Source organism: Bos indicus x Bos taurus, chromosome X (genome assembly GCF_003369695.1).
Source record: "Bos indicus x Bos taurus breed Angus x Brahman F1 hybrid chromosome X, Bos_hybrid_MaternalHap_v2.0, whole genome shotgun sequence".
Lineage (NCBI taxonomy): Eukaryota > Metazoa > Chordata > Mammalia > Artiodactyla > Bovidae > Bos > Bos indicus x Bos taurus.
This window is the reverse complement of record NC_040105.1, coordinates 66,714,136-66,725,061: the sequence shown is the minus strand read 5'-3', so window position 1 is coordinate 66,725,061 and position 10,926 is coordinate 66,714,136.

Sequence of the window (10,926 nt, the reverse complement as noted above, 5' to 3'; positions counted from 1 at the left end):
ATAAAAACCATATGATTATCTCAATAGATGCAGAGAAAGCCTTTGACAAAATTCAACATCCACTTATGATAAGAACTCTCCAGAAAGCAGGAATAGAAGGAACATACCTCAACATAATAAAAGCTATATATGACAAACCCACAGCAAACATTATCCTCAATGGTGAAAAATTGAAAGCATTTCCTCTAAAGTCAGGAACAAGACAAGGGTGCCCACTTTCACCATTACTATTCAACATAGTTTTGGAAGTTTTGGCCACAGCAATCAGAGCAGAAAAAGAAATAAAAGGAATCCAAGTTGGAAAAGAAGAAGTAAAGCCCTCACTATTTGCAGATGACATGATCCTCTACATAGAAAACCCTAAAGACTCCACCAGAAAATTACTAGAACTAATCAATGATTATAGTAAAGTTGCAGGATATAAAATCAACACACAGAAATCCCTTGCATTCCTATACACTAATAATGAGAAAACAGAAAGAGAAATTAAGGAAACAATTCCATTCACCATTGCAACGGAAAGAATAAAATATTAGGAATATATCTACCTAAAGAAACTAAAGACCTATATATAGAAAACTATAAAACACTGGTGACAGAAATCAAAGCGGACACTAATAGATGGAGAAATATACCATGTTCATGGACTGGAAGAATCAATATAGTGAAAATGAGTATACTACCCAAAGCAATTTATAGATTCAACGCAATCCCTGTCAAGCTACCAACGATATTCTTCACAGAGCTAGAACAAATAATTTCACAATTTGTATGGAAATACAAAAAACCTCGAATAGCCAAAGCTATCTTGAGAAAGAAGAATGGAACTGGAGGAATCAACCTACTTGACTCCAGGCTCTATTACAAAGCCACAGTTATCAAGACAGTATGGTACTGGCACAAAGACAGAAATATAGATCAATGGAACAAAATAGAAAGCCCAGAGATAAATCCACGCACATATGGACACCTTATCTTTGACAACGGAGGCAAGAATATACAATGGAGAAAAGACAATCTCTTTAACAAGTGGTGCTGGGAAAACTGGTCAACGACTTGTAAAAGAATGAAACTAGAACACTTTCTAACACCTTACACAAAAATAAACTCAAAATGGATTAAAGATCTCAACGTAAGACCAGAAACTATAAAACTCCTAGAGGAGAACATAGGCAAAACACTCTCCGACATACATCACAGCAGGATCCTCTATGACCCACCTCCCAGAATATTGGAAATAAAAGCAAAAATAAGCAAATGGGACCTAATTAACCTTAAAAGCTTCTGCACAACAAAGGAAACTATTAGCAAGGTGAAAAGGCAGCCTTCAGAATGGGAGAAAATGATAGCAAATGAAGCAACTGACAAACAACTAATCTCAAAAATATACAAGCAACTCCTACAGCTCAACTCAAGAAAAATAAATGACCCAATCAAAAAGTGGGCCAAAGAACTAAATAGACATTTCTCCAAAGAAGACATACAGAGGGCTAACAAACACATGAAAAGATGCTCAACATCACTCATTATCAGAGAAATGCAAATCAAAACCACTATGAGGTACCATTTCACGCCAGTCAGAATGGCTGCGATCCAAAAGTCTACAAGCAATAAATGCTGGAGAGGGTGTGGGGAAAAGGGAACCCTCTTACACTGTTGGTGGGAATGCAAACTAGTACAGCCACTATGGAGAACAGTGTGGAGATTCCTTAAAAAACTGGAAATAGAACTGCCTTATGACCCAGCAATCCCATTGCTGGGCATACACACTGAGGAAACCAGAAGGGAAAGAGACACGTGTACCCCAATGTTCATCGCAGCACTGTTTATAATAGCCAGGACATGGAAGCAACCTAGATGTCCATCAGCAGATGAATGGATAAGAAAGCTGTGGTACATATACACAATGGAGTATTACTCAGCCATTAAAAAGAATACATTTGAATCAGTTCTAATGAGGTGGATGAAACTGGAGCCTATTATACAGAGTGAAGTAAGCCAGAAAGAAAAACACCAATACAGTATACTAACGCATATATATGGAATTTAGAAAGATGGTATTAATAACCCTGTGTACGAGACAGCAAAAGAGACACTGATGTATAGAACAGTCTTATGGACTCTGTGGGAGAGGGAGAGGGCAGGGAGATTTGCGAGAATAGCATTGAAACATGTATAATATCATGTATGAAACGAGTCGCCAGTCCAGGTTCGATGCACCATACTGGATGCTTGGGGCTGGTGCACTGGGACGACCCAGAGGGAGGGTATGGGGAGGGAGGAGGGAGGAGGGTTCAGGATGGGGAACACAGGTATACCTGTGGCAGATTCATTTCGATATTTGGCAAAACTAATACAATATTGTAAAGTTTAAAAATAAAAAAAAAATTAAAAAAAAATAAAGATAAGATGAAACTCTAGATTTCTATGCAAAATATCTCAATTGTGAAATGTTGGCTCTGGTTTCCTCTAAACTCTTCAAATGGGCCAAACAAAAACTTCCAAGCAGGCCAACTTTGGCCAGTAGAATGCTGGTTTGATTCTAGTCCAGTACGTATTTTACAGTGGGGAGAAACTAAAGCCAATCTGGACAAGAAGACTCAAAGAGGGGAAATTAGTTAGATATGGGACCTATTTTGAAGGACCCAGGAGATACAAAGAAGAATCATTATCATTTGGTTAGTCTGTGTTCACTGAACACTAAGCTCATATAACCTCATAGTAGTTCTGTAAGCTCAGCGTTCAGTTCAGTTCAGTTCAGTTCAGTCACTCGGTCGTGTCCGACTCTTTGCGACCCCATGAATCGCAGCACACCAGGCCTCCCTGTCCATCACTAACTCCCGGAGTTCACCCAGACTCACATCCGTCGAGTCAGTGATGCCATCCAGCCATCTCATCCTCTGTCGTCCCCTTCTCCTCCTGCCCCCAATCCCTCCCAGCATCAGAGTCTTTTCCAGTGAGTCAACTCTTCACAGGAGGTGGCCAAAGTCCTGGAGTTTCAGCTTTAGCATCATTCCTTCCAAAGAAATCCCAGGGCTGATCTCCTTCAGAATGGACTGGTTGGATCTCCTTGCAGTCCAAGGGACTCTCAAGAGTCTTCTCCAACACCACAGTTCAAAAGCATCAATTCTTCGGCGCTCAGCTTTCTTCACGGTCCAACTCTCACATCCGTACATGACCACAGGAAAAACCATAGCCTTGACTAGACGGACCTTTGTTGGCAAAGTAATGTCTCTGCTTCTGAATATGCTATCTAGGTTGGTCATAACTTTCCTTCCAAGGAGTAAGCGTCTTTTAATTTCATGGCTGCAGTCACCATCTGCAGTGATTTTGGAGCCCAGAAAAATAAAGTCTGACACTGTTTCCACTGTTTCCCCATCTATTTCCCATGAAGTGATGGGACCAGATGCCATGATCTTCATTTTCTGAATGTTGAGCTTTAAGCCAACTTTTTCATTCTCCACTTTCATACCCTTTTACACATCAGGAAATGTGCTCAAAGAGGAAAAGTAACTTGCACAAGTACTTGAAGGGAAATTTTAAGGCAAAGGTGGTTGGGGGGCGGGGGGAGACTCCTTTCTCTTTGATTTGCCCGAAATTAGCTAATAAGTTTACTTTTCTTTTCTTTTCTTTTTTTTTTTTTTACAAAATGTCCAGTGAGAGGTTCGAAACTTGAAGTGGCAGACACCCAGCTAGGGGGGTCTTTCAAAAACCATCCCTTTATTTTGTACTCAAAGTAACATTCTGTGGTGATCAATCAAATCTTACTTTCACCTGTTTCTCAGTCCTCTGCTGATGTTCAAGATCCTGCCCACCCACCCTCACCATACCCCCACACGTGTTGAGCTATACCTTTTTAAAAAGTCTCTGAATGGCATAGTATAGGCATCGTAGGATATTGTTATAAATGTTAGACATCTAACATCTTTTGTGAACTATCCTTTGGTCACTACTCCAGTTCACGCATTTAAAATATCACTTTACATAACAGTGTGAGTTAGCTCTTGACTCTGTTATGTTGTATGACAGCATTGATTAGGTCTGAGGCTATCCATCACACCAGAGCATCTGCAGAGTGGATTAGTCTCAACCAATGCTATGCAGGTAAATGATTAACAACAGGCTGGGGGAAGAAGGAGGGTTGCATGAACCGCCCTGTGTTGTAGCATTTGCCAATTTCAAGCTACCAACGAGATGTCCTTTGATGCGGAGTTGGGAAGAGATGCATTTCCATCATTCAATTACAATAAATATACATAATCTCAAGAGCATAGATAATAGTAAAATGTAGGAAAGTAATTAGAAATCGATGACTTTTGATCATATATTATGTTCATTTTCAATATAATGCATATGTAATGCATTTGTTACTTTATACATTTAGTTTTAATAACAGCTGTGTTTAACAGCTGGCTCACGAAATTCCTGACAATGTGATACTCGCCTTTTATGTTCCAGTAAGAGTCCTCTCCAGCACTCTACTGCTTTCAGCTCTTGCCCAGAAAGGCATCTCTTTCAACGTAGGGCACACTAACACTGCAGGGCTGCTGCCACTGGTTTCTGACCAAGAACAGCCTAAAGTGAGGGGAAAGTATTCGTTACTGATTTTTAAAAATCGAATGATCTGGAACAAATATTGAGCAAAATGAGTTGTCAGCATTGTTTATGAGCAAACATGCCTTGTCTGGTAAAGGCCAGAATAAGCAAGACTCATGCAGGGATGTTGTTAACAGATTTCTTAAAGGTTAAAGGGATGGGGCAACTGGTGTTCCCTGGCCATGGGATCTGTATCTCTCATCAAGAGACAGACATTCGCTACCCTCCCTCGTCTTTCTCAGATGAATGCTGCATAATCTACACAAACTTCTCCACCTTGCCTTTTTTCACTTAAAAACATGCCCTTTGTCGTTGAGTACAGGCACCATGTTACACAGCAGATCTCCAGCACACACTCATCTTGTACAACTGTAACTTTATATTCGCGAAACAACTACTCTCCATAGCCCCCTTCTCCCATCCCCTGGAAACCACCATCCTATTGTCTGCTTCTGTACGCTTGACTATTTTCGATGCTTCGTGTAAGATGTATTGTGGGCTTCCCAGGTGGCACAGTTTTAAAGAATCCGCCTGCCAATGCAGGAGACACAAGAGACACATGTTCCATCGCTGGGTTGGGAAGATCCCCTGGAGAAGGGAATGCCAACCCACTCCAGTATTCTTGCCTGGAAAATCCTGTGGACAGAGAAGCCTGTCAGGCTACAGTCCAGGAGGTTGCTGAATCAGACAAGACTGTGTGACTGAGCATGTATGCGCTCTTACTATTACAAATATATCTACAGTGAATAGACTTGTGACATCATCTTATACAGTTTTTATCAGTGTGTCTTTGAGTTTGATCCTGAGATATACTATTGAAGTAAGGGTGTAAAGAAAGCATATATAATCTTGCTCATTACTGCCAAATTCTCCTTCAGAAATGCTGTACCTTTTGCCTTTTCTTCATCAGTATATGAGAGTGCCAATTTCCCCGTGTTTCATTAGTACTGTTGCCAGAGTTTTGAATTTTGCCAATCAGATGGTAGATAAGTGGTATATCAGTGTATGTTTTAACTTACATTTCCCTCAATGTGGACAAATTTGCGTATCTTTTTTATATGGTTAAAACCCAGTCCTGTTTTCTTCTTCCTTTTGTACTATTAATTGTCATTTGGGGCCGAATTTCTATAGGGTTTCTGACTTTTCTTCAGTCATGTCCGACTCTTTTGAGAGCTATGGACTATATAGCCCCACCAGGCTCCTCTGGTCCATGAACGTTCTGGCAGGCGAGAATACTGGACGTGGGTTGCCATTTCCTTCTGCATGGGATCTTCCCGATCCAGGCATCCAACCTATGTCCCTCTCTTTTTTTTTTTTTTAATTTTATTTTATTTTTTAAACTTTACAAACTGTATTAGTTTTGCCAAATATCAATTGAATCCGCCACAGGTATACATGTGTTCCCCTTCCTGAACCCTCCTCCGTCTCCCTCCCCATACCCTCCCTCTGGGTCGTCCCAGTGCATAGCCCCAAGCAATCCAGTATCGTGGCATCGAACCTGGACTGGCAACTCGTTTCATACATGATATTATACATGTTTCAATGCCATTCTCGTCCCAAATCTTCCACCCTCTCCCTCTGGCAACAGAGTCCATAAGATGTTTCTATGCTTTCAGTGGTCTCTTTGCTGTCCTCGTACACAGGGTCTATTGTTAGAGCATCTTCTAAATTCCATATATATGCGTTAGTATACTGTATTTTGGTGTTTTTTTCTTTCTGGCTTACTTCACTCTGTATAATAGGCTCCAGTTTCATCCACCTCATTAGAACTGATTCAAATGTATTCTTTTTAAATGGCTGAGTAATACTCCATTGTGTATATGTCCACAGCTTTCTTATCCATTCATTCTGCTGATGGACATCTAGGTTGCTTCCATGTCCTGGCTAATTATAAACAGTGCTGCGATGAACATTGGGGTACACGTGTCTCTTTCCCTTCTGGTTTCCCTCAGTGTGTATGCCCAGCAGTGGGATTGCTGGGTCATAAGGCAGTTCTATTTCCAGTTTTTTTTAAGGAATCTCCACACTGTCTCCATAGTGGCCTGTACTAGTTTGCATTCCCACCAACAGTGTAAGAGGGTTCCCTTTTCTCCCACACCCTCTCCAGCATTTATTATTTGTAGACTTTTGGATCGCAGCCATTCTGACTGGTGTGAAATGGTACCTCATAGTGGTTTTGATTTGCATTTCTCTGATAATGAGTGATGTTGAGCATCTTTCATGTGTTTGTTAGCCCTCTGTATGTCTTCTTTGGAGAAATGTCTATTTAGTTCTTTGGCCCATTTTTTGATTGGGGTCTTTATTTTTCTTGGAGTTGAGCTGTAGGAGTTGCTTGTATATTTTTGAGATTAGTTGTTTGTCAGTTTGCTTCATTTGCTATTATTTTCTCCCATTCTGAAGGCTGTCTTTTCACCTTGCTAATAGTTTCCTTTGATGTGCAGAAGCTTTTAAGGTTAATTAGGTCCCATTTGTTTATTTTTGCTTTTATTTCCAATATTCTGGGAGGTGGGTCATAGAGGATCCTGCTGTGATGTATGTCGGAGAGTGTTTTGCCTATGTTCTCCTCTAGGAGTTTTATAGTTTTCTGGTCTTACGTTAGATCTTTAATCCATTTTGAGTTTATTTTTGTGTATGGTGTTAGAAAGTGTCCTAGTTTCATTCTTTTACAAGTCGTTGACCAGATTTCCCAGCACCACTTGTTAAAGAGATTGTCTTTAATCCATTGTATATTCTTGCCTCCGTTGTCAAAGATAAGGTGTCCATATGTGCGTGGATTTATCTCTGGGCTTTCTATTTTGTTCCATTGATCAATATTTCTGTCTTTGTGCCAGTACCATACTGTCTTGATAACTGTGGCTTGTAGTAGAGCCTGAAGTCAGGTAGGTTGATTCCCTCCAGTTCCATTCTTCTTTCTCAAGATAGCTTTGGGCTATTCGAGGTTTTTGTATTTCCCATACAAATTGTGAAATTATTTGTTCTAGCTCTGTGAAGAATACTGTTGGTAGCTTGACAGGGATTGCATTGAATCTATAAATTGCTTTGGGTAGTATACTCATTTCACTATATTGATGCTTCCAATCCATGATCATGGTATATTTCTCCGTCTATTAGTGTCCGCTTTGATTTCTGTCACCAGTGTTTTATAGTTTTCTATATATAGATCTTTAGTTTCTTTAGGTAGATATATTCCTAAGTATTTTATTCTTTCCGTTGCAATGTGAATGGAATTGTTTCCTTAATTTCTCTTTCTGTTTTTCTCATTATAGTGTATAGGAATGCAAGGTATTTCCTGTGTGTTGATTTTATATCCTGCAACTTTACTATAATCATTGATTAGTTCTAGTAATTTTCTGGTGGATGTCTTTAAGGTTTTCTATGTAGAGGATCATGTTATCAGAGCAGAAATAAATGCAAAAGAAACAAAAGAGACCATAGCAAAAATCAACAAAGCCAAAGCTGGTTCTTTGAAAGGATAAATAAAACTGACAAACCATTAGCCAGACTCATCAAGAAACAAAGGGGAGAAAAAATCAAATCAATACAATTAGAAATGAAACTGGAGAGATCACAACAGACAACACAGAAATACAAAGGATCATAAGAGACTACTATCAACAATTATATGCCAATAAAATGGACAACGTGGAAGAAATGGACAAATTCTTAGAAAGTGCAACTTCCAAAACTGGACCGGAAGAAATAGAAAATCTTAACAGACCCATCACAAGCATGTGAATTGAAACTGTAATCAAAAAATCTTCCAGCAAGCAAAAGCCCAGGTCCAGACGGCTTCACAGCTGAATTCTACCAAAAATTTAGAGAAGAGCTAACACCTATCCTGCTCAAACTCTTCCAGAAAATTGCAGAGGAAGGTAAACTTCCAAACTCATTCTATGAGGCCACCATCACCCTAATACCAAAACCTGACAAGATCCCACAAAAAAAGAAAACTACAGGCCAATATCACTGATGAACATGGATGCAAAACTCCTTAGCAAAATTCTAGCAATCAGAATCCAACAACACATTAAAAAGATCATACACCATGACCAAGTGGGCTTTATCCCAGGGACGCAAGGATTCTTCAATATCCGCAAGTCAATCAATGTAATACACCACATTCACAAATTGAAAAATAAAAGCTATATGACTATCTCAATAGATGCAGAGAAAGCCTTTGACAAATTCAACATCCATTTATGATAAAAACTCAACCTATTTCTCTTAAGTCTCCTGCATTGACAGGAGGATTTTTGCCACTAGTGCCACCTGGGAAGCCCTGTGAAATACTGTATATGCGAGCATTTTAAACAGGCATCCTTGGTATTCTGTAAATTACTTTTACAAAATTCAGCCTGTGTTTTTAAGATCCCTCCGTATTCCTATGTCAGTCAGTTCAGTTCAGTTCCGTTCAGTCACTCAGTCGTGTCCAACTCTTTGCGACCCCATGAATCGCAGCACACCAGGCCTCCCTGTCCGTCACCAACTCCCGGAGTTCACTCAGACTCACGTCCATCGAGTCAGTGATGCCATCTGTCGTCCCCTTCTCCTCCTGCCCCCAATCCCTCCAGCATCAGTCTTTTCCAGTGAGTCAACTCTTCGCATGAGGTGGCCAAAGTACTGGAGTTTCAGCTTTAGCATCAGTCCTTCCAAAGAAATCCAGGGCTGATCTCCTTCAGAATGGACTGGTTGGATCTCCTTGCAGTCCAAGGGACTCTCAAGAGTCTTCTCCAACACCACAGTTCAAAAGCATCAATTCCTATGTCAGGGATTCTCAATTCGAAATCCGATTTTGCAGCCCCAGGGAACAATGGGCAGTGTGTGGAGTCATTTTGGTCTTCATTTGTGTCTCTGAGTTCCCTGTTCTGTTCCACAGATAAGTCAATCTATTCCTGGGCCAGTACTACACTCTCTTAATTTTTATCTGTTAGTAAGACATCTTGATCTCTGGTGGGACAAGTCCTCACACCTTATTCATCATTTCCAGGCACATCTTTGCTATTCTTTGCCTTTTGTCCTTCCTAAACTCAAAAATGTAAATGTCAGGATCAGCATGTCGTGTTCCCTGAAAACTCATCTGCGGTAGATTTGGATTACATTTTCATTGAATCTGTGGATCAGTTAAGGGAGAATTGACTATCTTTATGATATTCAGCCTTCCTAGTCACCAACATGGAATGGCTCTCTATTTTTGTGGCTCTTCTTTAACGTTGGAATCCTTCAGCTTAGTGTTTATCTTTTTTACGTTCAGATTTTGTACCTCCTTTTTGTATTTATCCCTAGATACTCCCTGGTGGCTCAGACAGTAAAGAATCTGCCTGCAATGCGGGAGACCCAGGTTCATTCCCTGGGACGGGAAGATCTCCTGGAGAAGGAAATGGCAAACCACTCCAGGATTCTTGCCTGGAGAATCCAAGGACAGAGAAGCCTGGTGGGCTACAGTCCATGGGGTCGCAAAGAGTCAGACGTGATCTGAGCGACTTGCACTTTCAAGATACTCTGGAACCATGTTGCTCTGGTGCTTGATATCTGTTCAAAATGACATTTTCTATCTCTTTCTAATTTATAGAAATCCATTTGACTTATATATATATATATATATATATGATATATAAGATATATATATATCTCGATCTTAAAGTCAGCCACCATGCTAAACTCTGTGACATTTTATCATGTGTCTAGAGGTGGTCTGCAGTTTTCTGTGAATCTGTGAGTTTACAAGTTTCTTACTGGCTGGCTAGGACATCCACTACCAGGTCAAATGGAGATGGCAAAATTGGGCATCTTTGGGTTGTTCCTAATATTAAACAGAATGTTGCCAACATTTCCATATTAAAATGGGCTTTCTGTGTTTGTTTCATTGTTTACTTTCTTTCTTTTATTCTCTCTTCCTCCTTTTTCTGTCTTTCCTCCCTTCCTCCTTTATTTTTTCCTTCTCACTTTTGTTTCTTTTTCTTCCTCTCTCTCTCTCTCCCTCCTCTCTCTTTTTCTTTCCTTCTTTCCCTTTATCAGATTAAGGAGCATCCTTATATTTCTAGTTTAATAAGTTTGTCTTAAAAATCATGAATAGATAATTGGGTTTTAATTTGGGGGCCTCTATTGAAATGATCAGGGCTCTATTCATTTGGGATCTGTTAATATAATGAGGATTATTTATAAGATTTCTTTCAAATTTTTAGTGAAGTATATCTTATAATCAAGAAAGAATCAAATCGTACATGTGCATCTTAGTGAGTTTTCAAAAATTAAACATACGCATTCAGTTAGCACCTGGAGCAGGCAGCAGAATATATTAGCAAGACCCAAACCTCTCTCATGCCCCCTTCC